Source organism: Pelodiscus sinensis, chromosome 2 (genome assembly GCF_049634645.1).
Source record: "Pelodiscus sinensis isolate JC-2024 chromosome 2, ASM4963464v1, whole genome shotgun sequence".
Classification (NCBI taxonomy): Eukaryota; Metazoa; Chordata; order Testudines; family Trionychidae; genus Pelodiscus; species Pelodiscus sinensis.
In genome coordinates, this window is record NC_134712.1 from 107,571,102 (window position 1) to 107,586,950 (window position 15,849).

Below are 15,849 nucleotides of genomic sequence, written 5' to 3' on the forward strand. Positions count from 1 at the left end.
CACCTGTTAGACAAGCAAGGCTGGAGCCTGTAGAGCACTGAGCGCACTCAACTCCTATTGAGGTCAACAGGAGAAGAGCGAAGTCAACCACCTGCCTCAGAAGCTCAGCATCTGCACATTTGGGCCTGCGTAGATCAGAAGAGGACCAAGTAGTGAACAACTCTGTAGCTATGTTCTGATTCTTAGTTCTATCCGCCAGCTTTCCCCAAACTCTGTGCACTGACATCTGCTAGCTACATATTCATAGTTGTAACTGGCACAGATTTTATTAGCCTTGCCATGTGTAACTTAGTGCCGACCAACAACAGAGATGTACGTTTATGGTCCAATCCTACCAATTTCACAGTTCTTTGGCAGATTTCCCAGGAGGGCCAGCTGCAGCGCTCCATTAACAAGAAACATAAAAAACTCTCTGATAAAATTTGAAAATCTCTTCCCAGAACTAACAGATTCCTGATCAACACCGTATTTGTGTGAAATTGTCCACTGCAGTGTTGGCACTTAGCACGTTTTTGAGAACCCACCATAGAAAATCAATACCATTTTTGCTGAGTGAGCAACCATTTTTTCCATCAGATCAGATATCCTGTGTTGAATATAAAAAGCAACTGATAAAAGCAAACTCTGAGCAGTAGAATGTGAGCTACCCAATAGTTCAATGATACTTCAATATTTTATGATGTGTGCGGTACGTGCATGCACATGTATGGATCAGAGTTGTGATTAGCTGATGATTTAGGGAAAGCAATCTCCAAAGGGTGTGAGTGGCAGTATTCTCAAAACACCAATACATTTAAACATGTGTGTCACAGAAAAAGATGATTTAGAAAACAATGTCAGTGCAAGAGAACAGTTACAGGCTAACTGACTGCTCTTGTTATCTAAATGCTGAATTTGTTGAGATGAAGGTGAGATCTTTATTTCCTAAGCAGGGCACATTTATCCTCTGGCAACGTTCTACTACAATTACTTTAGTTACGCAGACTTAATTATTTTATATGATGGATGTTAGTGAGTGGCAGTTACTCATGGTGCTATTATTAACCTGCTGCATGATGATTAATTTAGAGGTGGATTTAATTTTCAGAAGTTTGCAGACTTCCCAAGTCATTTTACTTGGGCATTGCCGCATAACCCTGTACCTCTCTGTACAAGGAAAAGATGCTTTCCCTTCCTCCAGAATCTGAATAATCATATAATGAGTTTTGATGGCAGCAACAGAACGCACCTATCTGTGCATAGCTATAGATATGCAGCCGTGTGTCTATTGCATAGTAATTTTATACTACTATTTTCCAATATTATTAGCATGGATTCTTTGCAGTCCATTCTCTGAATCCTTTAACTCTCACATTCCTCACACCAAATCCCTTAACAAACACCTTTTCTAGAATGTTTTGCATTCAGCTACTTTGGAGCAAATCTTGTTTTCTCTGTGCACAGGCTGAATAAACAAGTCATGAAGGGAATGTATTCTCTCCAGCTGTGTCTACACGATAACTTAAGTTGGAATAACTTACGTCGCTCAGTGAGGTGAACAAATCACATTCCCGTGGCCACGCTACTCTGAGAGACATAAGTAATGCTGATATAGCTTTTGCCATTTCCAGGGGCTGTGGTGTTAAGCTGATGGGAGAACTCTCCCCCATTGGCTTAGAACAGCTCCACTGGAGAGCTTACAGTAGCACAGCTGTATTGGTGCAACTGCACCACACTAAATTCCAGAGCCTAGCCATGCCCTCCCAAAGCTTCAGAGTCACTCCTCAGCAACTGCTGCAGATTAAGGGCTGCAGTAATGTCTCCAGGCTTGCTACACTCCTCCTCCACTTCAAAGGTACCACTCTCACTGGAGTCCCCAGAAATTCCCTACACATTCCACTGTACTGCCAAGCCTGAGGATTCAAAAGTCATGAAATCAAGCCCCTGCAAAAACATGAGATTGGCTAAAAACTCATGAGACTGTTTTAAGTGTACATTTTAGATCTTTTATTTCGCCTTCTTATGTTTGATCCTTAGGGTTCTCATGCTCCTGTTTTGCCCTGCAACCACACAGGCTAAAAACTTACTTTTTTCTTGTAAAGGAAAGCCAAGATTCCCATGTAATCATCTGACTCCAGAAGCTGGGGCTTAAAAAATCCCACCACCACCAAATATTGCAGAGCTTGTGATAAAAAGGCAAGAGCTGGCAAAATTAACAGAAAGGAGGCCACTTCTGAGCATGGGGATATGGACCCCAGGTCTCTCCAATACTGTGGAAAATGAAGGAGCATGATTTGTTACTTAGTAAAGGCCTTAAAATAAGCTTTTTGGGGTAGAGACTAGGGACGTTAAAATGTGTTTAAGTAAGTAAATGTGTAACTACTGAAAAAAATTCAGCAGTTACATGGTTAAATGTGGGGCAGGCAGCTCCAAAAGCCAGCTCCCTGCACATACCAGCTTCTGCCTACCCTGCCGTGAACCTGCATGGGGAGCTGGTTTTTAAGCTGGCTCCATGCCCGTACCGGGAGCCTGCATGTAACCCTGAAGGTTAACCAATGAGCCCAGTTACACTTTCACATCCCTACTAGAGACTGTGTGTAACTAGGAGTGTTTAAACTGCTACCACAACCTCTAGGAACTACAGGCAGTCCCCGGGTTACATGGATCCGACTTACATCGGATCCCTACTTACAAACGGGGTGAGGCAACCCCGCACTAGCTGCTTCCCCCCAGCAGACCAGGGAGACGCGGAGCGGCTTTTTTCAGCAGATACCTCAGCTTGAGAATAAAGGACTGAGGGAAGTGAGGTGTGGGAGAATAAAACTGAGCTCTGGAGAAATGTTTGGCTAGAGTTTCCCCTACAATATGTACCAATTCCGACTTACATACAAATTTAACTTAAGAACAAACCTACAGTCCCTATCTTGTACGTAACCCGGGGACTGCCTGTACTCTAACCCAAAGAACAACTGGATTATGATGCAAATGTCTTTCCACCGTATTGGAATCTGCATAACAAATAGAGAACTAGATACTGTATATTCACGAATTCTCTTAGGATAAGCATCTATAACTTTCAATTGAGAAGGTCAAAGCTATACATTTCTCATCCAACTAAACAGTGTTTGGATTTGGACTTTTAGTTCTGGCTCATCGTGAGTTATAAGCGAATGCTCTTTGAATTTCATCTGCTGTGAATATTTTCACTATTTTATTATATTTAATAAAGCACAATTCTTGTGGTTTTGATTTTCAGGCTTTACAGAGTCCCAAAAGACCATGCTCTTGTTCTCACTGAATTTGATTGTGAAATCTCAGGTAACCAGAGTGTGAGCAAGACTGGTCCCAAATGGGCCTGATTCCCCATCATGCAAAATGCATGTAAGTCCTTCCTGGACAGAAGGATAGCCTTTCACATCCACTGTGCCTAGCTGCAAATGGCTAAACAGGATTCAATGCAACAGAGAACCAGGCCCATATAGGTCTAAAAGCTACTGTCTTCCTACAGCTTCCTATGCTTAAATGAGGCGTGTCTGGGGTATATGCAGGGGTTGGAGTTCAGAGCTGGGTGTCCTATGATGAGACATGTTAATAGCACAACCTAACACAACCTCACAACAGACAACATGCAAGGTTATGCTAAATGGCAGTATGAGATCATCTCTTATGTGGAAGATTATAACAAACAACTCCCAAGAGATGGGTTTTGCAGTGCAGCATCACTGCACCCACGTTTATAACTGATTTTAATGGAGTTGTGCTCATTTAGTCTTTAGTGAATTTGACTCATTACATGAAACACAAGCAAAAGCTGCTATAATGGTCCAGGGGGAATCCCTTCTATTCTGGAAGATATTTGAGTTAGTGACTGCAATGCACCGGGGCCTGCGGCACTGTCCGTGTCTGAGTTTGTTCAATTCATTCCACCACACTTTTCAGCAGAGAGCACCCCTGTATAAATGTGCTCTCCGTGGGATCTTACCATCATATGTTTTAAGGGCTGCCTTCCTTTTATGCACAAGCATGATCAAATCCCAGGATTCTGGGTGTGAACTGAGTGTTATATAGGTCAGTAAGGAATTATTTAGCCCATCTCTAGTATTGCACGGTTGGACAGATGCCACATGTGTGGGATTTTGAAACTTTTGTTTAAAACATCTGGTGGTGGCCATTGCCAAAGGCAGGATACTAGATTTGATGGACCAATGGTCTGATCTAGCATGACAAATCCCCTACTACTATGCTTCTAAACCAACCCTCCTGGGGCGTTTTAGCAGCTTAAATGAATGGATAGAGTTCATTTATAAACAAGTATAATAACTGAAACGACTTTATTGATGCTTTCCATTTAAATAAAACATACCCAGCTAATAATGGGAGCTGCCCACATAATTTTCCATTGAAAATTTCACATGTACAACTAAAATGATAGCAACTCCCATGCTCCAGCCATCATAACATGATGCAGAAACTGTCATTTCTACATGCACGTGCATACACACATCTCTTTTACAAGTCATGTGAGTCTTGTTCCATGTGCAAAGCATGAATGTGAGCAGTAACGTGTCTTTTTTTTTAGGCTCACACCCATATGGCATAACAAACTATAAAAATTTCTGCCCTGATTCTCAGAGGAGATGCACACCCTCAACTCTCACTAATATAAATAGTAATTGTGGGCTTTCAGCACCTCTGAACATCAGGCCATTAGCTTGTAGCATAAAGCAGCCAATTTGGGGCTGCTAGTTTATACACAACAACAGATGCTTTTCAAAGGAAGAATGGGCTTTTCTAAATAAGCTGGGATCTGGGCAGTCTGAAGGAATTGTCTAAGGGGAGGTTTTCACAGGCACAATGAGATGCTAAATGCCAATGACTTTCAATGGGAGACAAAGCTCCTACATGCCCTCTTAAATCCTTGAAATCTCCCTTCAATATTTACTAGGGGGCTATGTCCCCTGCTCGCTATGCTTGCCAACCCCCCTCTCTCTGGGGGTAGGTATATGGCCAGAGGGAGGGGGCAGGGTGTCTAACCAGGAGGGAGGGGGCAGGAGTGGACTGGGGGTGTGGTCTCTCAGCGGAAGGGTGAGGAGGTTGGTCCTGCCTTGGGCAGAGGCTGGATTAGATGACCTCCTGAGGTCTCTTCAAGCCCTAGGATTCTAGGAGGCTGGAAGTGTGGGGCGTTGGCTGGGGGAGTATGAGTGAGGGGGCTGAGAGTGCAGGGTGTCAGCTTGGGGGGGTATGAATGAGGTGGTATGGGGTTTTGGCAGATGGTGGTGAGCGAATGGGGCGGGGGGAGGGATCTTGGCAGGGCAGTGAGTGAAGGGACCAGGCACACAGGTTCTCTGCTTGTGGAGGTCACTTACTTGCTTTCGCGCAGCTCCCAGCAGTGTAGCTCAGGCCCCGCCTACTACTGTTTTTAAAAATCTAGCTGATTTGTTTTGCATTAATCGCTTGAATTAACTACAATTAATTGAGAACCTTAATTTTCATGCCATTCTATACGTTGAGAGTTTGCTCTCACCTGCAGTGTTGGCTGTGTTCACTTTGGTCAGCCTTCCTCCAAAAAGATGTAACAGACACAGAGAGCTTTGCAAGCTAGGCAGTGAAAACAATTAGAGACCCAGTAAGGTTATGTGTGGAGAGAGACTGAGCAGACTGGGACTGCATCGTGCTGCCAGCAGACAGCTCCCTGGAGCATGTCAACACTACACATACCAACGAATACGCAGGCACACACTGGGGGCTTGGATAGCGGAGGTGACGCAGTGCAGCCCCGGGGTGGCTCGGATGGTGGAGGGGACCCAGCAAGGCCTGAGGGTACAGGGGTCGGGCTGAGATGGCGGAGGAGACCCAGCCCCAGCAGCTTTGCCCTGGTGATGCAGCCCCCTGGGGCGCGAAGAGGGAGCTGGAGCAGCCCATGCCCGGAGGGGACTGTGCCGAGGCTGGCCACAGCAAGCGGCTAAGTAGCGAGGCAGAGGTGGGCAGTGGCTGCAGAATGTGGATGCTGATGACATGATGACACAACTCTATCATCCCGCAGGAAATTTATATATTATATATATCTAATATATAAAGGAGAATGTTTGTAAGTTTGTGCGCTAATAACTTAGACACTATAAGAGCTACTGCAACCAAACTTTGCATGGGATAACCTTTCCTGAAGGAGAAGGTTTAAAGGTACTTTTGGACCCGATGGGGCCTGAGCTCAAGCTGTAAAAATCAAAAAGTAACCCGCTGCGTTACACTGCAGAGGCCGCCCCGCCCACCCTAGGTCCCGTGCCCACCACCTGTGGCCCCCAGCACCGTCCAGGACTCACCCCCTCCTGCCTGAGAGGTTACATTAGTGACCCTTTCCCCTCCCCCCTCTCCATGCCAGCACAATGTGTCGGGCACCCGCCCTGCCCCCCGCGGCACCTGCAGCCCCGGGCGCAAGCTGGGGTGCCCCTCCCGCATATAATCTCCCCTCCACCCGGGGTCGCACCCCCCGTCGCCCGAGGATGACGCGGACCTATATTTTAATCCCGATAGGAATCAGTGCAACTTTTCTAGCCAAATAGTTGACTACTGTTTTTCTCCAGTTTCCCGAGCAATGCCTGGGTAACTCCAGCTAGTGTACTACTGTGTGTGTGTGTGTGTGTAACTCCAGCTAGTGTACTACTCTGTGTGTGTGTGTAACTCCAGCTAGTGTACTACTCTGTGTGTGTGTGTGTGTGTAACTCCAGCTAGTGTACTACTCTGTGTGTGTGTAACTCCAGCTAGTGTACTACTCTGTGTGTGTGTGTGTGTGTGTGTGTGTGTGTGTGTACACACACACGTACAGAGAGAGAGATTAAAGAATAATGGGGCTGTTGTCGAGCAATCCCACTTACCTTGATGTAAGGTAAGAATCAGTTAATTAGACCTTATTTAATTAATTCTGTACAGGCCTAAGTGAGCACAAACAATTCACCAGAATGCATGGAAAACTCCCCTGTGATAGGGGCCACAGCTCCTGGTTATTTAGGCCCTGATTCAGCAAAGCACTTAAGACTGAAGCACACTGACAGTCTCTACCTGTATGCTTCAATTTAAGTTTGTGCTAACATCCTCTGCTGAATCAGGGCCCTTGACAGTGGGTGGCAGCAAAAATTTTAAATGCAGGCAACTCTGCACAGAACCCAGTACATGTAGCTCCATTTGTGTCGTAGGAGGTTGGTGGTGACCTGAAGTTTCCCTCGCCCACTCTTTTTACTGAATGAGTCAGTGATGCTTGGGTGTGCCCTGCAGAAATGGCTCCCTAACTCTCTTCAAACCTTGACCACATGCATAGGGCTGTGTTCATAGGAGTCAGTTATGTTCCAAGGTGTGTGTGTTCTGACAAAAGAACTGTTCCCTAGGTCCTCTCCACAATGCTTAAACTCGCTCTGCTACCAAAGCTCCTGGACAAAATGATCAGCTAGCTATTCCTGACTCATACTTTTCAGGAAGCTTCCCCTTTTCATGGCCAGTATTAAAGGCAGATAAAAAAGGTGGGCCAGATTCATCATTCAAGTAACCTCTCTGACTCCAACACAGGTAGGGTGAAATTGTTCCCCTACTGTTCGATCTGACTAGATAAGAGAATTAATTACAACCAAACACAACAATGTGTGTTTATGGTAATGCAGCCCCCTTCCACAGTCAGAGTTCGCAATCAAATAAAACATTGCAGCCAAGATTACAAATAACCAGAGCCCTTCTCAAATGAGGGGCATTCACAAATGAACACGTTGTGTTAACATGCGGTGCCAGGAATCTGTTTTTAACCACACCACTGAAAATGCATACTAGCCAGGACTACCAGAGTGAACTTAACATTACATCCAATCAAAACATTCTAAGGAAATTGGAAGCAGCTTCTCTTTAAAATGAAAAGCTTTTGTGCTACTGAGACCAGTGAAGATAGGAAAATCAGAGAAATGCAGTAAAGATAAAGATTTTTCATAAAAACAAAAGGAAAAGCGGCCTTTTTTAAATTTCAGAAAAAACTGAGCAGGACCAACCAGCAAGTCACAGCCAGGAGCTCTTCGTAAACCTGGGTAAGTGGCTAGCTTGTTTTCCCACTGCTGTGACCACCTCTAGGAGAGTATCTTACTGGGCTGCCATTTGAATCCAAGGGCAAATCGCTTGCAAACACAGTGAAATGGACAAAGGGACGCGTCGCTACCTGCAGCTGTTTTCAATCGAAAAGCTGAGTAATTATTGCAGCCCTCTCCTGTGGCTCATATGGAGCGCAGCATGGAGCTGTAAAGCATTATGCAAGTCTAGTGTGCTGCCAGATCTCCTAGAGCACTCAGCAGCCAAGTCACTCCCTCCCACCATTGGCTCAGCTTCATTAACTTAATCAGGTATTCATTCATTCATTCATTCATTCAGAAAAGAAAATTACACTAACCTTGGCGTATAGCCAGTGCCATGTACACAAGGAGTGCGCTGACATCAGCTGCATCAACCTGAGGCTAAGAGATAAAGGCGGGTAACTAACATTTGCCATTCTTCGAGATGAATTTCGTTTTGAATGGGGCTTTTGCACACATACGTTTGTCACAGCCTACTTCAAGTACCCGGGGCTGCCTTTGTGAACAGCTGCTGGCTGAGGCGATGTGGGAATGGGGAGCCACTCCTCAAGTCAAGGCAGCCAGCAAGCAGCAAAGAGTTGTGCTGCCCATCCTGGTACTGCAGGACCAGAAAAGTGAACTAATGAATATTATGGCTGAGCCAGAATATGCAATCCTTCATTTTGCTGGGAGTTCCTTTCTCTCTCTGCCATGTTGCTCAGCATCAAACATGAATCCCTTTTAATCACACAGTCCTTGCACTTTCTTTACACAGTCTTGGCACGTAAGTCTACAAAGGATATTACTTCTCCCCTGCAACTGTCCGATGGAAAAGCCAGTTCATGAATATCCTCAACCAGAAAAACGGCATGAACTTTATGTACCTCTGTGCACTGATGGAAGCAATAACGAAACAAGGCTAACAAAACAATGGAACGTTTCAGGAGCTACTCACTGCACACAGTTCCTAAGGAACACAACCACTACCACTGCGGTCTGGTTTTGTTTTAAAAAATGGATTTTTAAGAAAGACTGAAGAACGCACTGCTTGAAAGCCACTCCCCTGAGTTCTTAGGCATAAGCATGCTTACGCACATGAAATACCAAGCAATTTCTGACAATTCTACAGTTCTCAGAAACTTCCCTCCCCTGCAGTCTAATTTCTTAGTTAGAACTTTTGTTTCAATTATTCAAACAGTTGGGGCTAGGCTGCACTAGAAGTGTTACAAAGGCACAGGCTGCGCGCCTCTGTCGCATGTCTGGTGAAGATGCTCTCTGCTGACAGGAGACAGCTCTCCTGTTGATATAATAAAACCACCTCCCAATGAGCCAGCAACCGTCCCAGTGGAAGAAGCTCTCCCACTGATATAGTGCTATTCACACTGCTGCTCAGGTCGGCGTAAACTGCATCGCTCGGTGGGTGGGTGGACGCACACACGTGTGGCTTATTCACACTCCTAAGGGACAGAAGTTATAGTGACATAAGCAAAAGAGTGCACATGCCCTTTAAACAGTAGTTTATGCCTACTCTATTCTTGGTCTTCATCTCCAAATAAATACAACCCTAGGCTTGAACCCTCTTTCATCCACTTACCCTGCCTGGCCTTCTTTCCCATTCTGCATCCCCAACTAACGTCTCCTCCCTAAAGACTGTCCCAACTCTATCCCCTGCCTCAATTTTTCCCTGTACTACTAATTTCATTTTTATCCCTTTTGTTCAATCAGTTACCCGTCCATTCTTTAGAGTGATAATACTCTCTTCTGTTAGTTGCTCTGATTTATTTTTAAATTAAACCCCGTGCCACTGAGATTCCATTGTGTGTGACACTCTACTGTCAAACGTCTCAGAATATACAGTGCACCTAGTGAGCACATACTGTGAGGTACTTTTGTGGCACAATGAGGCTATACTATTTTTAAAGAGAGTCTTCAGGAAAATGAGCGAAGTAGAAAAAATAATCTGTTAGGGAGAAGGGTAAGAAAGGGAAAGAAGCATATATATTTATCTGTTCTTCTACAGATTGTTGAAGCCACATTATTCCCAGGATGGAAGCGAGGCAAAATGAGTGAGGTAATATCTTTGGACAGAACTTGGTCCAATATACAGCCGCTCCCCGAGTTACGACCACCTCCACTTACGACCATCCGCACTTACGAATAAAGCGGTCGTAAATGCAGATCCGAGTTATGAATGGCGATCCACGCTTACGAACAGCGTGGTCGCCATGTAACTCTATGGAATCCGAGTTACGAACACTTTGAGTTACGGACTAAGTGTTGGTCCGTAACTTGTTCATAACTCGGAGAGCGGCTGTATTACCTCACCCACCTTGTCTCTCTTAAATTCCAATCAAATTTAACTTTACCAGAGACTCGGGTTTGGTTCAGACAATTGATAGGGATATGATTTGCACAATTCAGGATCTTTTTATGAGCCATTTCACCTCTCCTTGATAAAGAATTGCAGAAGAAATTGAAGGTTTAATGATATAATGAAAAAGAACAAGAGTGTGATATTTCAACATTTTAAAATGAGAGCTGTATGTCTAACCAGGCTGCCGTCTCCGGGACTACATCGACACTGGCAGCCGTTCTTGCACAAAAACTTGCCTACTGTCTTCACTGCACGCACGTTCTTCCACAAGTAAATTTACAGTATAGCGTTGTAAAACAGGGCTTCTTCCGGAAGAGTTATTTCTCTCCCCACGAGGAATAAGCCCTCTTGCGCAAGAGCTTTTCCACAAAAGGGCAGTGTAGACAGGCAACATGAATTTCTTGCGCAAGAAGCCCCTATGGTTAAAATGGCCATCAGAGCTTTCTTATGCAAGAGAGAGTCTACACTGCCATGGATGCTCTTGCGCAACAGCACATCTCTTGCACAAAAGGACATGGCAGTGTCGATGCTCTCTTGTGGAAGATTTTTTGCACAAGAACTCTACCGCAAAAGAGTTCTTGCGCAAGAAGCCACCAGTGTAGACGTAGCCCAAGTGTATTCCTTGCAAGTGTCAAGTAAATTTTCCCCTCTCCATTTTTGAAAGCCCTAGTTCTGTCTGTTGCCATCTCACTTGGGATTCACTTAATCACTGAAAGAGAAACTAATATGCCTGTTGGAGAAGCAGAATCACATCTCAAGCACACTCTGAAGCACATACACTGCATAACCAATCTGTTGTCTACAATTTATTTAAGAGAGCATGCCTGTCTCTGAGTTTGTCTATCTGTCCAAGAACGCCTCCTAAAGGGTAAGAGCTAGGACCACCAAATTTGGTAGGCAGCTTCTTCTCATCATAACTTAAAGCAAGGCCAGGATTTGGTTGTGCCAGGACAATGGGATGTGCCTGGAATGAGATAGCTTCTCATAAAACCATACAGAAAAGATACAGAATCACCAGGCAGGTGAAAGAGGGGGTCATGCCCATCCATCCAAAACTGTTCTTGCCCTGAGCCTTCCACCCCACAGGCACCCTTTAGGGAGAGCAGGGGAGCTGAAGCTCCTCTCTCCCCTTGCCAATTTATACAGGAACATTGCTGGCTGTTCCCCTCCACCAGGGAGCAAGGGGAAAGTGCAGTTTGCGACACTCTTCACTCTGGCTGGGAAGCATAATGGGCAGAAGAACCTGGACCGGCCCCAGCCTAGGGACATGCACCACTTCTCAACTGTGCCTGCTGGAGCTGCACCAACCATGAAGAAGTGCTTCTCACCTGGCCCCAAGCTGCTGCGGAGAGAGGGCTGGGGTAGAGCTCTCTCCCCGTGGCAGCCTGTACACTGAACCCTTCATCCATCCCCAGCCCCACTCCGGAGCAATGACTGAAATGAAGAAATACAAAAATTAATTGAATTACGGACCCAAGAAATGCTGGTAAATCTCCTAGTATCTGCATATCCGGTTCATAATAAAGCACTCCATATACAATGCAAAGAGTAAATACTGACGATGTCAATGTCTATGGGCTGAACTGCAGCACCAAGTGGTAAATGGCATTTATTGCACATTTCTGACCACACCGCCTGCATTCTAATCACTAATTTAACATTCCAGATACCACAGCAGCTTCAAATACTTGCCATTTTTTATAAAAAATATAACCTGAAAGAGAAATGCACGGGTCTGTCTGCCACAAAAAGCTACTCGTCTGAGGTGTAAGATAAATCTTGTTTAGTCCTATATGAGTGGTAGGTTTAAAGTCTGGTGTCTCAAGGCTTATCAGAGCTAGAAACGCAGAAATTGCCCTTACCAGGGATTTATTTTTAACCCTAGCCTCTTGTGAGATAACCAACCTTAAAGTCATTATATTGTGTTATACAGGAACTATCTGACACACTTCTCTAACATCTTTGTCATTAAAAACTACATGATGGCAACTGGTTTAAAGGTTGTGCTGGAACTCATAAGCAGTATAGTTATCCCAGACTCATGGGGAAAAAAATCTATATGCCACATCACATCATTGTGTATCTGCTATATAAATCCTTGCTGTAGGCTGACCAGGGAGATTAGCTTTGGTCCTCTGTAGCAGTGGTTCCCAACCTTTTTATACCTCAAACAAAAGAGAGGACTATGCAGCATTTTAAAGACTAACAAGATGGTTTATTAGGTGATAAGCTCATCACTTAATAAACTATCATGTTAGTCTTTAAAGTGCTGCATAGTCCTGTCTTTTGTTTCAGCTAGACCAGACTAACACGGCTGCATCTCTATCACTATCTTTATACCTCAGACCAGCAAACTCATTCACAAACTTCTGGCAGACTAGCATCATTTTATTTGCATATTCGCAGAGTCCCCGTCACCCAACCCCCAGTGCCAGCTTCCCCCCCACAGAGCCCCTCAATGCCATTCCCGACTTAAGAGTCTACCAGCACCACAAGACCCCTTAGTGCCAGCTTCCTGTTTCCAGAAACCCACTGCATCCAACTGTCCCAGCCCCCACCCCAGTGCCAGCCCCCAATCCCTAATATTAGACTCATCCCTAGTACCCCCCAGTGCCAGTCCTGCCCAGTAGGCCCCTCACTACTAGCCCCACCTCCAGAGTCCCCCAGTGCCAGCTCCACACCCCGATGCCCCAGTGCCAGCCCTCTGCCTTTTAGAACCTCCCCACCTCATAGACTTCCCCAATACTCCCACATCCCTCCTTCAGAGCCCCCCAGTATTTGCTTCGCCCCTGGAGCCCTCAGCACTAGCCCTGCTGCTGGAGTCCCCAGATCCTGCCCCAGCCCCCTCACCTAGCCCTACGCTGCCTCCCAGCTGCCAGCTAAGTGCTGCTGCCCGGGTCGTGGCTGCTCTAAGGCTGCTGTGCCTGGCTCCGTGTGGCCCTCCCACTGCGCAGGGAACTGCTCTTCTGCATCCGGGAGGAGACCACCCCCCTGGCCCGGCGCTGGTTGGCAGACAGGCACAGCAGGACACACCTCTCCCAACAGCCACGGCAAGAGAGGAGGCGCTGGGTGGTGTATCCCAGCCCCAGAGCTGCCGCGGCCCAGCAGTTCCCAGCTCGGCACCGGTCCGCAGCCTGGTGGTTGGGAACCGCTGCCCTATAGTGACAGATGTTTAAATACAGTTTGCCACCACATTTCACTGGCCATTTCAGACAGGATTTTGAAAGTTTTTCTTCCAGACCAGGTTGGAAACAAGGCCTGGTGAGAAATTTGTGACCATGCTTTGTCTGTATCCAGAAAAAGTGAAGAATTCAGTTCCCAGTGCTGTCAGATAAACACCTTCCATAAGCACTAACTAAATTAAGAACAGAGAGAGGTATTCTAGGCTGGGGTTACAACACTCACGAGTTTGTGCATTGTTTATCTGACGTTTAACCACCATTCTTCTTACAAAAGGTACTAAACATGCCCAGCTCATCCACTGCCATGCTAGAATCGACAGGGAAGAAGTCTGTGAGAATTCCTTTGCAAAAATCCCTCTATAAAGCTATATTGCCCTGTTAGTAAATTTGCCTCCCTACAGAAAAGGTCATGAAGTGCTTCCAAAACATGGAAGATCCAGGGAAATCTGTTGGAAGGCCAGATTAACCTACATATATAAGCCCAGTGCGCCACACTAGCTCTGGCCCTTGGAAGTGTAAGGCGTGTGATATAAATGTAATGTATCCCACAGTTCCACAAGTTAACATGTAGATATCATCACCACAAATGTGTCATACATATTTGTGTGTACATGGTACAGATAGGGAGTTCTTTGGAATTGTATTTGTGTTTTATTTGTGTTGTAAAATAAAAACAACATTGGACCCCCAACTAACTGACAACTGTGTCTGGAAACACTATGTGGGGTGGTTGTAGCTATGTTGGTACCAAGATATTAGGAAAACAAGGTGGATGAGGTAATACCTTTTGCTGAACCAATTACTGTTGGTGAGAGAAAAGTTAGCTGAACCATTAGCTATTGTCTTTGAAAAGTCATGGAAGACAGGAGAAATCGCAGAAGACTGAAAAGGGCATATATGGTGCCCCTCTATATTAAGGGAAATAAGAACAACCCAGAAGACTACAGACCAGTCAGATTAACTTCTGTGCCAAGATAGATAATGGAGCAAATAATTAAGGAATTCATCTGCAAACATCTCGAAGATAATAAGGTGATAGGACAAATCATGTCAAACCAATCTGATAGCTTTCTTTGATAGGATAACAAGTCTTGTGGCTAAGGGGGAAGTGGCGGATGTGGTATACCTAGACTTTAGTAAATCATTTGATATGGTCTCACATGACCTTTGTATCAGTGAACTAGGGAAATACAACCTAGATGGGGATACCATACGGTGGGTGCTTAACTGACTGGATAACCGTTCTCAGGCTGTGTCTAAACTACATCCCTTTCTCGAAAAAGGGATGTAAATTAGACACTTTGAAATTGCAAATGAAGCCAGGATTTAAATGTCCCATGTTTCATTTGCATAATGGTGTCTGTGGGGGTTTTTTTCTGAAAAGGGGCTTTTCGAAAGAAAAATGGCTGTTTAGACAGGGATTGGCCGAAAATAAAGCCCTTTTTCGAAAGCTCCTGTCAGGAGAACAGGGATGTAGTTTAAACACAGCCTCAGAGAATAGCTATTAATGATTCACAGTCATACTGGAAGGGCATAACAAGTGGGGTTCCACAGGGGTCAGTTTGGGGACCGGTTCTGTTCAATATCTTCATCAACAATTCAGGTATTGGCATAGAGAGTACGCTTATGAAGTTTGCAGATGATACCACGCTGAGAGGGATTGCAAGGGCTTTGGAGCATAGGGTCATAATTCAAAATGATCTGGACAAACTAGAGAAATGGCCTGAGGTAAATAGGATGAAGTTTAATAAAGACAAATGTACTCCACTTAGGAAGGAACAATCAGTTTCACACATACAGAATGGGAAGCAACTGTCCAGTAAGGAGTACAGCAGAAAGGGATCTAGGGGTCATAGTGGACCACAAGCTAAATATGAGCCAACAGTGTGACGCTGTTGTCAAAACAAACAATCAACTAACCACAAATATGATTCTGAGTTGCATTAACAGGAGTGTTGTGAGCAAGACACATGAAGGGTTCTTCTGCTGTACTCTGCACTGATTAGGCCTCAGTTCAAATAGCGTGTCCAGTTCTGGGCACCACATTTCAAGAAAGAGGTGGAGAAATTTGATATTAAAGGTCTAGAAAACATAACCTATGAGGGAAGACTAAAAACTGTGTTTGTTTAGTTTAGAAAAGAGAAGACTGAGGGTACGTCTAGATTACATGCCTCTGTCGCCAGAGGCATGTAGATTAGGCTACCAGACATAGGAAAATGAAGCGGCAATTTAAATA

General features: G+C 45.1%; 1 protein-coding gene across 21 annotated transcripts in view; it reads right to left on the bottom strand.

Annotated features, from left to right (window-relative positions):
• ATXN1 (ataxin 1) overlaps window positions 1–15,849 on the bottom strand; it is a 291,246-nt gene that overhangs the window by 23,368 nt on the left and 252,029 nt on the right. Inside the window, exon 6 of one of the 21 annotated variants that reach the window (XM_025190787.2) lies at window positions 8,396–8,459. The exons of the other annotated variants lie outside the window; for them this stretch is intronic. The gene's annotated coding sequence lies outside the window, so the exon portion shown is untranslated. The remainder of the gene's footprint in view (window positions 1–8,395; window positions 8,460–15,849) is intronic. 21 annotated transcript variants of the gene reach the window in all.